This window comes from Neolamprologus brichardi, chromosome 17 (genome assembly GCF_056152115.1).
Source record: "Neolamprologus brichardi isolate AB-2024 chromosome 17, ASM5615211v1, whole genome shotgun sequence".
NCBI classification, from domain to species: domain Eukaryota; kingdom Metazoa; phylum Chordata; class Actinopteri; order Cichliformes; family Cichlidae; genus Neolamprologus; species Neolamprologus brichardi.
The window spans coordinates 11,773,193-11,789,783 of NC_142120.1; the positions used below are offsets into that span (position 1 = coordinate 11,773,193).

Here is a 16,591-nt window from a genome sequence, read left to right on the forward strand (position 1 = left end):
AAGTCCATCAATCTACATGTAGGAAAACATCTTAGCAAATTCACCCCAAAGTCAGGCCATGCAATGCAAAATTGCATTTGAAGAAACCACAAGACCTCTGGAACAATGTTCTCTGGACAGACGTGACCAGAGTGGAGATGTTTGGACATAATGCACAGAACCACGTTTGGCAAAAATCAAACACAGCATATGAGCACAAACACCTCATGCTAACAGTTACGTGATTGGTAGCTGCAAAACAATCATGACTTAATGATAGCTAAGCTTGGCCAAAATAGGGTCATGCAACAGGACAATGACTCCAAACACAGCAGTAAACCTATAACAGAATGGCTGAAAAAGAAAATAATCCAGATATTGCAATGGTCCAGACAAAGTCCAGACCTGGCAGGACCTTAAGAGCCCTATGCATAAACGGAAGCATGGAAACCTCAATGAACTAAATTCATTCAACAATGTTGAAAAGAGAAGTCACAATGATGTGAGAGACTGAAAAATTCATGCATAAAATGTATTACTTCAACCTCATTAGTAATAAGGTGTACTTAGTTTTTCAAAAGCCTGTATGGAGTTCTGTGAAACCTTCTTTTTCACATGACTGTAGCATATAAGAATAAGCCATTCAAGTATGAACATATGCATGGCTGCATACATTCACTGCTGAGGACTATTGAAAAAGCCACAGCACAGATGGAGCCTTGAAGCTTTTCCTTTAAACAATATAGAAAGTTGAAGGAAACAAGTAGGAAGAAAATATAACGTATGGAGAAAAAAAATTGCCTTTCCCCATCGAGTCTCTGCTACGCTGATAACCATCTGTGTTCTGCTCAACACACTGCAGGCGAAGCTGCATGCTCTATGCATTGTGATGAGGAGCAGCGAGGAGTCTCAGAGTGGGGCTGTCCTCAAATGAGACGAGTGGGGGGAAGTTTCAAAGTCAAGCGGATGCTCCGAGCTTCCCTGCTACACACAAGATAGAAACCTTCCCACACAGCCAAACACCTGCATACACATAACCATTAAGATATCTCTACAGACATATACAGGGAAAAAACCAAAAGCCACAGCACCACGTAATCACATTCCTGGCAATACTCAGCACAGCAACATCATGCCCTAGCTGCCACTGTCTCTTCTGTCCAAAGCACAACCTAACATTAGCTAGCCTTAGTGCTGTGGTCGGGCAATTGTCTCTATTGTGTGCCCCTTAGAAGTCTGAAGGGCTATTGTAAAGCTGCCTGCACTTCATGATGGAATCGAGTTGAACTTGAACCTAAATCATATCGCTGGGTGAATGTACCCTGAAGTAGACAGTTAAAAGCGTGCCATAAGCACACTACTAGTATAACTATAATGACCTTTAAACGTGTTATTGATTCCGAGCCTGCAATCGTGGCCTCTAGGATTGATTGTCAAAGATATTGAGAGACCAGATTAGGTTCATTGAGGTGCCAAAAAACTGTCTACTGCCAACAGCTCAATTTAGAATGAAGAAGAAACAAGGGATGGTGGGATAGAGGGAAAAAGAGAAGAGAGGATTGGCAGGGGGCCTGTGTACTGTCACGAGTGTGTCCAAACTCAATGTTACGCTGGTAGGTGGTGACTAAAGACTTTAGCTTTGCAGAGAAAAGACAAAACATGCAGACGCCAAGACGCAAACAATGGCTCAGACGCTGATCTGTAACGCACAAATCATCACACACACACACCCACACCAGCCCGAGCAGCTGTACCCACAGAGAGATAAATGTGTGCTAAGGGCGAGACTAAAGGGGTCATTAAAAGAGGAGAGGTTGTGACAGAAATGTGTACCCAGGGATTTTCTTTCTTTCTTTCTTTAATGTGTATGTGTTTGTGAATGTCTTTTGCGCACATTGGCTGGTGCATGTGTTCAATTTTCATGCGAGCTGGTTGCCTCTCATTTTTTATTATACACACACTGGCCCAGACACACCGACACACACACACTCTGTCAGGATTACTTCTGACTGATTAATCCCATTCAGCAGACTTTAAAGATAATCTAATCATACTAAAGGCCAAACAATAGGACAGACTTCACCACTGCCCATACACCTTTTATTCCCCTAATGAAGAGGCGGTCACGGCTAGAGGAGGAGAGCACGGGTAAGAGTTGGGGGAGGAAGAGAATGAGAAGGGCAAAAAAAAGAAAAAAAAAAAGAAAGAACGTAAACTTGAAAGTGAAAAGATAAGAGCAAGATAAGAGACAAAGAGAAAGAGGACAATAAAAGGTGATTTATCTATGGAGGCGTCAAGAAGGGAGATGAGGCTGTTTGATGGGACATGGAGCCTCAGCCAAGTGTGTCTTTATATTTTAATAACCAAGTAAATAAAAAAACAATGGCAATGGCGGGGAAAGTTTCCACATGTGATATCTAGATTTCCCCCTGACAGTAACTCACTGTCATATTCTGTAACACTCCAGCGGATGATTCAACCAACGTTATTGAATTCCACATTTTTACTGTGCAACAGCCGTTAACATAGATTTAAAAAACTAAAAAAACCTAGTTAAAATATGAAGGCTCACAACAGGACCCTCCCACTAGCCATCGAGACCACACACTACAATTTGTAGCCCGGGAAGTAACATTAACATTAGCGGCAAACTTTTATATTAGCCTTCTTGCATCCATCTCCCCTTATTAAATACAGTAGCACAGTGGCTGATGGTGACAGGCGGTTGAAAGTGAGACTGCGGTGGTCAGATTAAACGAATCGTTTAGGGGAGGTGATCGCCTCTGTGAATATCAATTAGCCAACCGCTGAATAATTAAGGACAACCATGTTTTTTAATTAGCTGACTGCCGCAGTTTGAGCCGGGCGCATGAGAGGGGAGGAGGAGGAGGAGCAGAAGAGAGGAGGATGGAAGAGGGATGAGAACAGGTGGGTTTTGCTGCGTCAGCCCCCCTTCTCCCCACCCACCCGCCGCCTGTTCCCTCACTAAATTGCTCCCATATACGCTATTTTCTTTCACACCTGCCTTTTTATTTAAAGTATTCTTTGTCACTTCCTTTTTCTTTTAAAAGATTCCAAGATGCTGAAATAAAACTATTATCTGCAGCACTGAGCAGGCTTACTGCACAAGACGGGTATAGGGAATATCATAATCATATGCTTGCATGCTTATATTTGTAACATGTCCCACTAGTGTTTTGAAAATATACAGCAAAATTGTGTAAACAATATAACCGTGGTATGCAGTGTAAAGCAGTTTGAGTAGTTAGAAGAATTTTATAAAGTGAAATGAATGATTTAATGTAAATCCTGCAAGTTCCTGTCACAGCCTATTGACAGGAACAGCAACACACTCTTGCTCAGCGCTCATTTCGTCCCCAAAACCTTAGTTAAACAGTCACCTTTTAATTATTCAGTGTTCATTCCAGAACTGAGAAGACAAAAAGACCAACTTAAAGTGGTTTACAGTCACATGTAGGTAAAGTTTTTGTTTTTTAACGGGACACCGAATATAAATTATGAGAAACAAAAACTTTCGCTTGAATAAAATGCTTTATTTTAGCCTAAAAGGGGTAAATCCATCTTTTATCTACTAAAATATACACCACTTGATATAGTACAAACCCTTTAGGTAGAAAGTTTGAGAACTATTATCTTGATCCTCAGGATCTATACTCTAAAGACAGGATACCACAATAATAATAGTTGCCACTAGCAAAAACTATAATTCAGACAAACAACTAAAAGTTCTCAGTGCTTAAGAAAAAACACATATTACATTTTTCATTTCACACCTCAATGATGGAGACTTCTGTATTGTAATATAATAAGGTGACTGTTTCACTGTAGTCTCGCTACATGCTTATAAATCATGCAAGATAAAAATAATCTTGCGAGATGCCATGATCGATGGAGCACAAATCAAATCTCATCACATTAACTAACAGCACCTCATCCATAACCTTGGTCTCTTTTGTCTTACCCCTGCCACCATTAGCTCAGCCCTGATTCACCTCTGTCACGAGTAGCATCATAATCAATGCTCCCTCACACTATCCAAGTGAGCGCTGCAGCACAGTGGGTCAGAGCCGCTCACCAGGGCCCATCTATCAAAGACTTGTGCGACAGGGCTCTGTGACAAACTAATACTGAAGCCGCAAGCCTCAAGTCCTGTTTGCTCTGACAGGCAGGGAGTGGGTCAAAGGGTAGCGCAATGTGACCGTGCGCCGGTGTTAATTAGCACGGTGGAGGTGCAGGTGGCATGTGGAAGGTTTGAGATGGATGCAGCAAGGGAAGGGTAAGTTCATGGTGTAGAGATGATGAAATGAAGGCTACACCGAGAGAGAGATGGGTCAATGTGTGAATGGAATATTGATGACAACATAGCTGGAAGGTGAATTTTGCTGTTGCCATTCTTGTTGACAGCTGCTCAAAGAAGAAATCATGAAAGATGAAAGAGAAAAGGATTTCAAGAAAATCAGTTTTTCATACTTTTTTCAGCTACAGCTCACACACACACACTTTTTTAGACACACATACCATCCCACAAATCTTGGTCGTTCTTTTATGTGCCTCTAAAACCTTTGCAACTCTAGCTTTAAAAGCTATCACTGGCAGATCAAATCTATGAGATGGAGTACAAAATGATATCACCTAACACCAACCCTACTGGCAGTATTCCATTCACCCTTAGCGTCACTAATAAAACACAAGTCCTGGTAGAAGAAGCTGTAAAAACTCCATTGGAAACCATTCACCTTTGCTGTTTAATTAGCATCATGGGGATTTACTGTGCACCACTAACAGTTACATTCACGGCTAGCTATTAGTCTCTGGGGGAAATAGTAGGGTTATGGCGATATAAGTGCGTCAGATACAGTGTGGTCAATTAATGGGCATAACACTCCCTGGTCACACCAAAGAACAAACACATTAGGTCCTGTTGGACAAGCCAAAACAAGACTTATTCTGAAGGATATTAACACTTAAATGTGCTTGTAGCAAGAAAGCATCGGTAATAATAATGATAATAAAATACTTTGGCAATGACATCCACTGGACAAATTATCTGTGTTATTGGGTCTCTAATGGCAACGTCACCAAAGAAAATAAATACAACCTGTAAGCTCAATAACAAGACTTAGACCATATGGAGCGAAAGAGCTGCAGTATGGTCTGCAACAAAGTGGGCCTACTGATTTTGATTCACTTACATGCTGGGACACAAGGACACCCAAAAATAAACTTGACAGCATGGCTGTCCTGTCACGCCAATAAGGTCCCACTCCAGTCACTTATTCTTGGGAATTTGTTTTCACGAAGCTAGGGTCAAAAGAAGTGGCAGTATTATTTACTTTTCACATAGTTTTTCCCTTTTTCTTAGATATGACGAGTGAGGGATGCTTAATATTGTGGAAATTCTAAGAAGTACTCAGCATGCCAACAGTGACAGCACATCCTGCTCTCTAGAATGTCACTGTGGCAGCATGGCAGACTCAACAATAAATAATTACTAGTAGGCCGTGACACTGTGTTTTGGGGTATTAGTTGTTTGCGCTATGCTTTTGTGACTACGTATAACCAATGGTGTAGTTAATATGAGAAGCAGATGTGTTCTATACTGTAATCCAACTAAAAAAGTTTGTGCGAACGTATGTGACACAACCTGTTTGTGACAGATCATTGTTTTGTAAATTATCTGGATAACTGCAATTAAAATATTGTTAAAATTATTCATTATAATTTCATAGGAAGGCACCTCTCCAATCTCTTCAACATTTAAAAAAATGTACCTTTTGCATGCTTTGTCTGTGTTCTGCTGAGTTTAGCAGCAATGCTACATAATCCCTTGTTTGAAAGTATTAGTAACATAGTAAGAGAATCACCAATATTGTAGATCTCTATTCTATGGTACTGCATAATGGTCAGTTATTAGAATCAAATGAAAGTCTAAGAAAGTCTAGTATGGTATTGTACATAACATGAGCAGTGTTAGATTTAGATTCTTGTGGGAATGTCCATTTGGGTGCACCATGAAAGGAGGCACGTTTTCCTAAATTATTAAGAGTTATTAAATTGAATGTTTCGATTTCAATAGTAAAATAACAACAATAAGACAACTGCTAAAGTTTTTCCCTTGCAAAGATTTTATTTGCTGGGTACTTTAACTGAACAATAAATCAAGTACCTCATCTGCAAACAGTTGCGGACAGAAAATCTGCTTTGCAAGCAGTTCTCTACATCCTACAAGTTTAAGCTAAAGTGGCCGATCAGTTCACAGCAGATCTCCAGAGCAGGACAGGGACTATCACCACCAGCTGCAGTCCAAGATGATGCCGCCGGAGCACATCTGACTATGAGACAAGTCAGCTCAGGAAGGAGCACGGCGAAAGCAACCCGGCCATCAAATAAACAACAATAAGCAACAGTTCAAAATGAGAGAAGGACTACCATCCAGATGGCAATGTTTGAGTTAAAATAAATAAATTAAATCAGTCAAGTAGACTAAACTACACAACAATAAACGAAACTACTGGCAATGAGTTGTATTCGGGTACTTCATTATGCTGATACTATTGTCCAGCTTTAGAAACTTGGTAATTCAATTTGTCTTCATGGATACCATCTTCATGGAAGACAAGTGCCACAGGCTACAGAAAGAATTCCTCTCCCTGGGGATCTCTTAGCACAGTGAGTAATGACACCAAGGGTCAAAGGACTGACCTGCTCAGGACAGGGATTGAGGGGCTCGGACAGGAACCAAAGGCCAAGATGTGTAGGTGGTGAGCGTGGGTGTCTCAATGTTTGTGCATGTGTCTAAACTGTTGACTAAGGACACATTACAATGAACTGTCCTCAGAGTCTGATGTTTACTGGCAAGGGTCACCAAAGGGCTTGATCTTATGCAGCTGGCTTTAATAGTAACCCAGTTAAACATTTACATCCCTTTTTACAATCCTTGCACATTTATATGTTTAAAAAGGGTTTTAAGGTAAACAGCTCAGAAAAAAATTGGGAGTTTTAGGCCTTCAAAGATTGAAATTCTGGTACAACTGTGAAACTACACTTTCAGACACTTTAAGCCCCTCAGCCTTTGTTGGAGACACCACCTCCTCCACTTCACTGCCAGCACCTCCACTAAGGGACAGCAACAACATCTGCTAGCCCAAGATTGATTAATTGGCTGATCAGGCACCTGGGGTGTAAAGTGATTGATTGATCATCTTGGGGTTGGAGTTGCCTTTATCTACAGCCCTGGGGATAGAACCTCTGGAGGTCCCCAGTCATCTGTCATGTCCAACACAGAGGGGAAGATGAGGAAAAGATGAAGAGTTGTGAGTTCATTACCAAGACATGGGGGGCATGTATGGAGTAAGTCTCGGCCTACATGGGAAAAGGGGGCATGCCTAGAGAACAATCAGACATGGGGACAGAGCGAGGATGAAAGGGAGGGAGAAAAAGCTCTGTTGCTTTCACAAAGATGATAAATAAAGATACACAAAGGCAAAAGGGAAAGGAGTGTGGGCGGGATAAGAACAAAACCATTACAACATGGACATAAAAGATAACCCAGCTAATCAATGAATGATCATTTAAGTCCTATACTAAGAAAAAAGACACTGAAATTAGATTATAGTTCTATTATTGGTGTGAACCTGCATCTACTAACTGTTTGTCAGAATGCTAGTATGTGTCAGACATATTCACCAGAAAATGTCTTTACTTGTCGACAGAGGACACACTGAATGACCTGAAAGTGGAAAGAGCCACATTGCCTTTGGACAACAGATGTCCCGAGGGAACCAAAGTTAATGAGAGAGAGAGAGAGAGGTGGTGGTGGTGGAGAGACAAGAGGCAGAACAACCTAGCAAAAGGAGGTGAGAGGAATGTAGAAGAGAAGACGATAGGGGAAGGCATGCAGGGGAGAGAGAAAAAAAGACAGCCTCAGGGTGTGTTGCTGACATTAGACCTTATGGACAACTCGAGCAGCATGCATCTAGTGTGTCTGTGTGCATACGCCTGCAGCATGTGAATCCTCACCTGGATCAGTGTTCATATTTGACAGCATCGCAGTGTGAAGTGCCTGAAGACTTGCATGACAGTGGGCATACTGTGTATAGTGGAGTGTGTGCTCAGGCTTTGCATTAATGCATATTTATTTCACGCAGCCGCAGGTGGTCTTTCCAGGCCCAACGAAGCTGGGAGGGGGCCACAGTCCACCTTGAGCTTAAGCCTATCAAAGCCTTGTCAGCAGATTCAGGGTCACCTCGAAACCAATAACCTCTTTACACATGTCTTTTCCACTTTCTTTGATGCCCTACTTAATAAGTTAGGTGTTGCAAAAAAAAAAAGTGATTGACATGGAAATTCAATTTTGACAATGATGTTACTTAAATGGCAGGTTAGCCGGGTCCTTCATCAACACTCTTTTATCCTATTCTCCCAAAGTAATCCATCCATCTTCTTCCGCTTTATCCGGGGCCGGGTTGCGGGCGCAGCAGCCTAAGCAGAGAAGCCCAGACCTCCCTCTCCCCAGCCACCTACTCCAGCTTATCCGGGGGAACACCAAGGCGTTCCCAGGCCAGCCGAGAGATATCTCTAGTGTGTCCTGGGTCTGCCCCAGGGCCTCCTCCCGGTGGGACATGCCCGGAACACCTCACCCAGGAGGCGCCCAGGACGCATCCTTGTCAGATGCCCGAACCACCTCAGCTGGCTCCTTTCGATGTTGAGGAGCAGCGGCTCTACTCTGAGCCCCTCCCAGATGGCTGAACTTCTCACCCTATCTCTAAGGGAGAGGCCAGCCACCCTTCGGAGGAAGCTCATTTCCGCTGCTTGTATCCGCGATCTCATTCTTTCGGTCACTACCCACAGCTCGTGGCCATAGGTGAGGGTAGGAATGTAGATTGACCGGTAAATTGAGAGCTTCGCTTTTACACTCAGCTCCCTCTTCACCACGACGAACCGGTGCAGCGTCCGCATCACCAATCCGTCTGTTGATCTCCGGCTCCCTTCTCCTATCACTTGCGAACAAGACCCTGAGATACTTGAACTCCTCCACTTGGGCAGGAACTCATCCCCGACCCGGAGTGGGCACTCCACCCTTTTTCAGCTGAGAACCATATCATCCGCGAAAAGCAGAGATGAGATTCTGAGGCCACCGAAGTCCATGGGGCCCGGCCGGGCACAGCCCGAAAAGGGGACATGGGCCCATCCTCCCGCAGGTCCACCACCCGCAGGAGGCGCCGTAGGGGTCGGGTGTATTGTGTGTCGGGTGGCAGCCAGGAGTGGAGGCCCTGGCGGACTGATCCCCGGCTACCAAGACTGGCAAAGTAATCCATGCTTCCTGATATATATTTCTACGCTGTTTCTACTAGACTTCAGTGCAAAGTTTAAACTTTATATAGTTTTAAGTGCTGCTTTGGATTGGTTTGTATCCTAATTGGCTTTTGTAACCTTATTTCAAAAGCTGCTTCAAAAGCTGCTTTGTAAATCAATATCTGTTGCTCTATTGTCTGCTCTTTTCATGCACTTCTGTTTATTCCACTCATCCACCATTCTCTCCCTGCTTCTACATCTCATCCAAATTTTTTTGCTGTGCGCTGCCTCCGTGACTCCCCTCTGATTTTAGTTTGATCCATCTGTTTAGGTTCTTTTCCTCGTTCATTCAAAATCACTCCCTCTAGCACCATTAGCTGAGCTGACTGTTCACTTCCATAGAACCTTATTAATACCACTCTCCTGTCAGAGTCAAGAGGGAAAACACAAAGAAAGACAGAAAACGAAAGGGACAGGCTGCAAAGACAATACCTGTCATATTACACATCCAATATATCTAGTGGTCTCAGACATACACACGAACACTTTATCCAATTGAACTTGCATCAATATCTGGCCTGTTAATTAACAGCTAGGCCTTGTGAAACAAAACAAGAAACATAAAGAAACTATTGCAAAAATCAATAATATTACAAGATGCATAGTGCTTGTCAGTGTTTGTTTATAAATACAATATTCATAATTACTTTGAGCAAATAAGGGCTGAGCAAGCATGCACACGGGCCAATTCAGTTAATGCAGAGACATACAGGTTGTAAGGATTTTTTATTCTGTGACCAGTCAAGTGGTTCAAGAGCAGGTATGATTTTAGGCTACTGACACTCCCATCAGTAATATGTATATATGATGGCCTATATACGGAGCCTGTGATTTTAGTTTGATTAGTAGTAGTTTCTGTACAAAGCACAATAAGGATACAAGTGTAAAATGTTAATAAAATAAAGTATTTTCACACCACACATGGTCTCAGTTTTCATCCCTCTGCTGCCGATGTGAATTAACTCCTTGCAAGTAACAGTTATACAGGGAATGGTTTCTGTTTTAGGTAAAAGCTCTGTTTACAAGACTTAAGCAAGTTTTTTGCATATGCACAATTTAGTTTCAGCTATTTCAGTATAATTAAAACAATATCACCTTGACAGGTGCTGTGTTTATGTAAAACATACTGTGTGTAAAGCTGAAAATATCTACTTAAACAGATTTACATGCACTGAAAAGGTGGTTTGATAAATTACTCTTAATATATTGTTTTTTGCTAAAGCAATGACTACACTTACTCTGTCAGCTGCACAGTAACAACTCTAGAAAACTGTTTTCATTCACTTCACCTGGGTTCATGGTCTCCGCTGCCTCTTTCCTATCCACTATGTGTGTGTAATGTAAAGAGACTACAGCTTAACTGCTATTATGAGATCATAATGCCGTAGATAAAATTAAGCACAGAAGCATCTTGATGCATTCTCAATCATCCAGGTAAGTAAATCTCCAAAAGTTGATTCTGTTCATCTGGACGTAGCGTTTTGTGGGAGAAACGTTTCGTCACTCATCCAAGTGACTTCTTCAGTCTCAGCTGACTGCAGGTTTCCCCAAATCTTATGAACAGGACATTTCCATAATGACTGAAACCAGCCCACTGAAGGAACAATGGGCTGGGAGGTCAGTTCCTTAATCTTAATGCAAATTCTCATGACCATTGATCAACAACCACTGACCAAAACACACTGATCAAAGACCACTGATCAATGGTCATGAGTACCATTCACAGAGAGTTGGGGAATGGCTGCAATCACAGCATTGTAAGATGGCGAAAGATGTACCCTTAGGCCCCCTCCTCGATTCAGAAATGGTCTTTCCCTTTTCACGTAAATGGCCTCCCTTGACTCCGCGCTCAAACCAGCGTTCCTCCCTGTCCACGATGTGTACATCCTCATCATTGAAAGAGTGTCCACTGGCCTGTAGGTGTAAATAGACCGCAGAGTCCTGGCCTGACGAAGTAGCTCTTCTGTGTTGTGCCATCTGCTTCGCCAGAGGTTGTTTGGTTTCCATTTTTACTCAGGGCCTTCTTGATGTGCTGTTCTTCTGCCTCCCTGGCCGCTGTGTCTGTGGGGCTGATGTTCGCTCTGTGTTGTAGCGTCCTAATGACACCCAGTTTGTGCTCCAGTGGATGATGGAGAGTCAAACCTTAAATACTGATCCGTATGTGTAGGTTTACGGTACACGTCAGCTTTTAGATGTCCCCCATTACTGATGGAAATCTCACAGTCTAAGAACGCTAACCTGCCACCTTTCATATCCTCCCTAAGCACAGAAGCGTGAAAAAACACATGTGCCTTGCGCCTATCAATGATATGATTAACCCCTTGGTTTGAAATGTTTAGGGCAGTGCTGTTATTTAATGATGAGATATGAGGAAAGCTTGTGGTATGAGAACACCCACCACTATAAAAAACTGCTTAAAACAAATGAGGATGCATGCTTAAATATATACACTGACCAGTGAATCTGAGACACTAGATTGACTCTACAAGCTCTGAAGTCAGAAATAGACTTTCCTGACACTAGAACCCATCCATCAATCGAAGTGCTGGACACTTGCGGTGCCAATTAGCTGACAGGGTGAGTGCCTGGTGCAGAGTGCCAGCCAGAAGCCCTGCCAATTAAAGTCTAACCTCCCGTCTAACCCTAATACTAGCACAGTGTGTGGGCACCCCACCCTGGGCAAGGGTGAAGTACTGCAGCTAATATGTAAAGGACAGCTACGTGGACATCCTCTAAAGATGATATGGAGAAAGCATAACAAAGACGGGAATGTAAAACGTTGAGACAGAAAAAGAAAAGAAGAAAGGGCAATGTGCAGTACAATGTCAATAAAAAAGTATTAAAAATACACTAACAGTGTTAACACAATTATTACAGTACACAAAGGCTGAGAAAAACAACTAACACTGATGCAAATATAAATTATTCTCAACCTCAGACACAGAAATTTTCGTAAATTTGATGAATAAAGGTTTTGTCCTCTCAAAAGGTGGCAATTTTCCTTTTATGGTGAGGAGCGTATTTTCAAATAAGTCTCTTTTTTGTCAATTGTACATAACAGGAAATATTTTTCCTGTCAACTTAAAAATATAAGGAGATATTCAGAGGTGATACAATTTGGAATCATTGACATTAAAGTGATATTATGTACAAGTACAGGGGTGTACTTGCTTCTTTGTATCCACAGTGACTGACAGATGTCTCCACTAGGCTCTTGAATCTTTGTGTTTGGTTAATGAAGCTGTAATGGTAGCTCCCCCCTCTGGGCCAATAAGAGAAATAATTTACTTCTTTAACATGAGGTTTGTACAAATTAACACAGCAGTGCAATGGGTACATAACCATCATGACCACTGTGCTAAGCAGTATCTGCCATTTTCAAGATTTACTTTTTAAGAATTAGAGAAAATGTAATGTAAATATCAAACTTGTGTCTCTACCCAACCATCTTATTCCTTCTGTCAAACTCCATTGAGAAAAGTACACTGTGTTCTGACAAAATACTCTGCAGTAAAGTAAAAATAATACCACATTAGATTGCTGCATAAATACTGACAAACTTAAATATCCAAAAACAATTAATTGAATAGAGGTGGTTTAATGTCATTATGATGCCAATAAGTACCCCATACATCATGGACTTGTAACCTTTTGTAAGCAGTCTTGTTTGGACTTCAATCTTCTGGTGGTCAGGTGTGTTTAATGTACTAGGCTTGGGTATACCTTTAACCTATGATCACTTGGCACAACAAGCTAACTACTTCATTAAATTGACAACTTCAAATTTACAAACTTTAGAATAATTCAACTGATAATTCTCTTAAATCCAGCTATGTCAAGGCTGACAGGTGTTATTCTTTATAAAATCTCAGGAGTATAATCAAAGATTGGGTGGAATTTGTCCTTGGTGTTCTGAGCAAATTCAAAACAGTGTGCCACTACCTGTTTATCTCATTCAAAAGAAAAAGACACAAGAAACCCCCGCCCCCACCCAATATTCTTCATACTCTGTGATGTGGAAGTTTAGAGAAAATAAATGGGTTTTTTTAACTATTTCTTTAAATACCACCAACAGGCACCAATTCAAAACCCAGCAAGTCTCCTTTAATACCTGGGAAATTAAATTGTCAGCCCATTATCAGCCAGGTCCAGTCGTCTGTATCTAAAATGCAGCAGCACGCAACTGAAGTACACAAGAGTCTCCAAAAAGAGCAGGACATTTACCGGAGACTGCAGTTTTGCGAGGGGTGGAAAAGAGAGGACTACCAGAGCGAACACAGATTGGTGGTGGGGGCTAGTTGCATTAAAAATGTTAAGCTTTACCCAAAGTCATTTTCAAGCCAGCCAAGCATCAAATGGAACACACTTTAAGGAAAGAGTAGGTACTGATTTTTTCTGAGGTCTGACAGCTTGGACATGGTGTGTGTCTGTATGTGTGTAGTGAGCAAACAAATATTCTTAGTATGCTGCATTATCCCTTGCTGTGAAAGCAGAGGTAGTGGAAAGAAATCATGGAACATCGCATTACCGGCTGGAATGTGTATATCTGAGTGTTTGTGTGCGTGTACGAAAGACAGAGATAAAGATGGAAACAGAAGGAGTGACAAAAGACTGATAAACAGCTACAGGGCTGATGGGTGGGATGAGGCTCTGAACAGAATATCTGCACATGTTGCAAATTCTCTCTCATCTACATATCTGGTGTTTTCTTTTACTGCACATGCAGCTGTAAGCAAAGGTGACAATAACTGGCATGACATACGACCAGGCTGTACCTACGTCTAAGTTCAGTCAGGAACACTAGTTAACACCAGATTGTTATTTTCATCTGTGGTAAATTTATATCTGCCAGCATCGCTCCATTTTGTCTCCCACCCTTCCACGTTCACACAGTACAAGGAAATATCAAGGCATTGTCAGCACACCTCCTGGCCTGTATACACACAGAGGCAGAGGGAGAGAGCCCCAGCAAGACCCCAGAACAGCAGAAAACAGCATTTATTAAGGCAGTAATAGAATCAGGTGTGTTGTAAAGCTTCTTGCAGATGAGCAACTACTATGGGCAAAGTAAAGCAGCTTTAAATGGCTGTATAAGATTAGGCATGTCTAGAAACTATATACTGAGCCATCATTAATACTACAGTTCATTTATTAAATCTTACTGACAATACTGAATGTTTGTTAACAATGTATATAATCATTTGTGATTTGAGAACTTTAAAAATGTGAATTGCATGAGAGTCTCTTCAATTATACACATGATATACCCATTTTTAAATACTATTACCGATATAGGATTTTTAAAACCTATATTGGGAATCCAAAAATACAATATTATGAAATATTGACTGATATGTTTCTTTTTTGGTAAGAGCCAGTAAAATCATCAGTGATATAGTTGATAAGCATGCAACTCAATAAGAGTCTTCATTTTTGCTTGTTTGTTCATTTGTTATCCTTCAGCTAAAGCTAATGCAATCCTGCAGTAGATTTAAGGGCTAGGGTTTCCAGCTTTGTGCTACAGGTCATCGGGGTGGAATAAAAAGTAAAACAAATGAAAAATTTGAGTGTTTTGGACCAGTTTGATTACAGCAGACAAAACATTACCCCACCCAAACAACTGTTTAAAGCTTGAAAAGATTGATGACTCTTGCTTTGATTGAAAAGCCTGCCTTAGGGTTAGAGTCTGTGCCTTAGTGAGACGCTATGACCAAGTGATTGATAGACCACAAGACCGGTTTAGCTCTGCAGGGAGCAAAGTCGTTGAAAATCAAAAGAGGGGACAGCAAAGGTCTATGATTGTATTAAAACACAGATGCGCGGAGTGACAGATGGACGCACACTGTGAATAAGACTTCTATGACTCATTCAGGCCATGTCTGTGTAGATCTCTGCCGAAAGCACAGATCTGTCAGTAACTAAGGACACAATTATATTTATATTGATTTATATACTGGTCTTTTCTGTTTTCTCTTCAGCTGGTACCCACTAAAAAGGAGGACATATTACTCATTGTTAATGCCTTTTCAATTAAGCACTAATTGAACTGTTATCCAATTCAGGTTTATGGTTAAGCCATCTCTACTACATTAAGCTCCCGATCACAGTTCTTCCACATTAATATGTCAAGTGAACGCATGATGAGAAGAAACTGCATTCATTAGGTTACCCAGCAAGTGCGAGTTAAAACAATAAGTGTTGTGATTTAGCTTTTCAGTATGAATCATGAGGCTTTGTCACTTACCTACAGCCAGTTTAATCTCCAATCTTAAATATATGTTCTCCTTTGGACAAGCAACCATAAATTAAGTGAATAAGAGCATTATGAGTATAACTAAGCATAATACTGAATTATCTCAACAGTAATTACGTCTGATCATTTACTGTTTATTAAAGAAAACACCAAGTCCACACAGGAACAGATTTTATCAACACATTTCCAGTGTTCCCCCTTCCTGTGTCGTGTCCCCCCCAGAGTGGCAGAACACGTGTGATCGCTGACAGTGAACATGTTCCCCTCCGACAACAGAACCCCAGAAACCCAGCAGTGTCGATGACAACGCACACCCCTGCCTACACTACTGTGAAGTTTCAATTACCGGTAGACTTGCTGCCTGACTGCTGCCAGTCACCCTGACGGGGACGGGAAAGACAAGCAATCCCACCAGGGTGCTGCAGAGTATCCTGGTTACCTTCGTTATTTATCATAAAATACAGCTGGTTGCATTCAATGTCATGTTTAGACACACATAATAGTTTTTTGCAGACAAGCGGTCATACAACAACATTTTTTTTCCCGCTGGATTGAAAATGCAACGTTCAAATAAAGTAAAAGCAGTAAAAGAAGAACAAAAACAGCAGATAGAAATGAAAAGAATAATTAAATGCTAAAAACAATGGTAATTGTTCATGCTTTCCTTAAAAGATTCCCAAAAAACATTGGGATTTATTTTTCTTAATCTTGTTTCCCTTGGTATATAAATAACAACAGTGAATTATAAATCAATTACTGGAAGTCAGGATCCAGACCAAATAAAGCTAAATCTAAATCAATAAAACCTCAAATGAAACCAAACCTTAGTCTAACCCAATGTCTTGGGGCAAATCTCCAGAAGAGGTGTCTCTGTAATTGGTGCAGCAATGGTTGTGAAGGTTATGGCTATTATAGGTGAGCATGGGGAGGCATAACTGCTCACAACACCGCTCTCATTGTGTGTGAAGTAGAAGAGGGAATGTA

At 41.3% G+C, this 16,591-nt stretch overlaps 1 protein-coding gene across 2 annotated transcripts in view; it reads right to left on the bottom strand.

The window, feature by feature from the left end:
• chchd3a (coiled-coil-helix-coiled-coil-helix domain containing 3a) overlaps window positions 1–16,591 on the bottom strand; it is an 81,816-nt gene that overhangs the window by 38,231 nt on the left and 26,994 nt on the right. The window lies entirely within an intron of this gene.